Raw genomic sequence first — 2554 nt, 5'->3', positions numbered from 1 at the left:
TACATACATTTATACACCAAATATACCTTAATATGTGTTAACATGCACAGTGGAAACTGTATTGCCTCTACCGCAGAAGCTAACATGAACTGTCTTCTGATCTTCACTCTTTGGGATTCAGCCAATCAGTGCCAAGAAGAATTAATGGCGGTTTCTGATTGGCTGCTTTGGAAACGCCAGTAAATTTAACATTGAGTCCAAAGCTGCTTTTTTTTTTTATTTTACAAAAAACCCCATGAATAGGCAACATTTCTACATATAATTTGGAGTTAATTCCACAGGTGACTACCAGACTGAACTTACAGAAGGTCTGCTGTTCTCAGGTCATTTTGGATTCAACATTAGTTTGATCATCTGAAACATGGAAGTGTGACAAAAACAAAAAATAGCATAAAATCAGCAAGGAGGAAAAATTCCTTTAATTCTATAGAAACAATCTGTTTTCAACCCCAGGCAACATTTAGCCATTAAACATCCCATAATACACTTAACACTGCTTGGTGTTAAATTAGTGTCTTTAGGTTTTGGACATTATCAAACATGAATCCCCGTTGTTCAAATTTCATATAACTGCATTAAAACTCCATTAATTTTCCTCATAGTTTACTAATATTCCTCACCATTTCATACAAAAGTAAACGTCTCCCAAGGAGAATATCAGTCCATTAATAAGGTCTGCATTAAATCCTCAGCACTAATATAGTTTGTTCATGACACAAAAATTCATCCTGTCACAACAACAGTTTGGTATTTCTGCTTTCATCGTTTGCACATCGTCCATATGTGCTCAGTGAGGTAGATTCTGCATTAGCGGTCCCTTTCTGAGCGGCTGGGATGCAGCCTTCGTACCCCGGGGGGAAAGCGTCCGATCCGGATGCTTTCCCCGTCCCGCCCTGCAGTCCTGCGCCGCCATGTGAGGCGCAGTGAAAACGCTCCCCTCCCCCTCCCCAACCAGCGACATGGCATTTGCACTGCTGAGGAGAATGTGAGCTAATGAAAGTGTAAAGCCTGTGTTCACTAGAGTATAAAATTCACATTTGGCGAAGACCGGCTGTGCAATCTGATATTATGAGCCCTGCTGCAGAGAGAACAGGGGGCTGGAAAAGACAAAAAAACTCACAGCGAGAGAAACACAGGAGAGGAACACGCTACCGGAGCTCATTTTGGTCAAATTATTTCATTTGCAGAACGGTTGAGTTTTCATTCTCGTCATTTCGATGTTGTTACGGAGAAATGTCCAACGATCTGGAGAAAGGCGCGGAGTTAAAAACTCACAGAAACAGCAACTTGGCGGCCTTAATGAAAAGCAAAGCGAAGTGAAAGAGACGAACAGAACGTAAGGTACTGTACGCCGCCATCTTGTTTCTTGTGTACACAGCAGAGAGCAGCCGCTTGCCCTGTTAAATGGAGGTTTGCTGCAGACAGAAATGAGGTCAGAGGCGGCGTAAAGACGTGACGCAAACAACCGAAGGGGGAGAAAAAAAACCTCTGGGTTACGACAGAAAATCTGAGAGAGATTATGGAACATTTAGCTTTGAAAATACAAAGTAAATACCTACAAGCTTCTTGTGGATTCCTGTTTGCGTCCTCGTGACTCGGCTGCTTTTTCGCCACTTCCTCCCTGAAATTAAGGCAGAATCTTTAATTCTGGATCAGGAGACGGTGGTTGGGTTCCAGCAGTCAGAGGAGTCTGTTGTTCAGCTACTAGCTGCACTCCCGTCAGGTCAAAAGTTCAAGCACATTAACACCGGCTGACCTATTTTCTGCAGTGAACTTTGGAATCCGTCCCTCGTCTTTTTTCCCTCGGTTTATCCGCTCCTCTATCCAGCTGGATAAGTCGCTAAAGACGTTCCAGACTGCAGAAATGCGACTTTTTCTATTTAAAGGAAATAAAAACGCAGAGTACCAATTGAACCTGAAGTGACTCGTAAAAAGCTCCGACTGTTTCTCATCACTGCAACTTCAGAATTACATATAATCTTAAGAGATATTGCATTTTATACATGAATACTTTATACTGAAGCACGGTTGTTTCTTGAACCGTCACAAAACAATACGTGTAAATGTGTGGCAATATTACTTTCCAGATTCCTTCCTGATCATTCATGGCTCCACACTATTTTTTGAGTGACCTAAACATAAAATGTATAATTTTTCAATGATCAAACTACAGATTTTTCTCTTCCTTTTGTTGCTAACGTTACCATCAGGACTGCTTTGAAGTTCAGCCAAACTTTATTTAACCTTGGGAATACGCGGTTACACACATACGGAGCTCTAACGCTTAAATTTCAGCCTTTTGCAGACCGTCATTATGATTCACCATTAGTCACCACCAGAAGAAGATGAGAGGGCGGATAGAAGCTGAGGTCAGAAGTCAGATGTTTGTCAGCAGCAGAACATGATCCGTGCTGCGGGTGAGCCAGTCGAGCATCCTGATGAGCAAAGGTTGGCAATTATCATCAGGCAAATGGAGCCCTACCTACATGATTGCATGCTATTGTGTTTCTGCAGAGCTGCGCAGAGACAGCGTGGAAAATATAAACTCTGGCCA

Source organism: Poecilia mexicana, unplaced genomic scaffold (assembly GCF_051168715.1).
Source record: "Poecilia mexicana isolate PSO_F unplaced genomic scaffold, ASM5116871v1 scaffold_2, whole genome shotgun sequence".
Taxonomy (NCBI): Eukaryota; Metazoa; Chordata; class Actinopteri; order Cyprinodontiformes; family Poeciliidae; genus Poecilia; species Poecilia mexicana.
Note: the sequence above shows the minus strand (reverse complement) of the source record.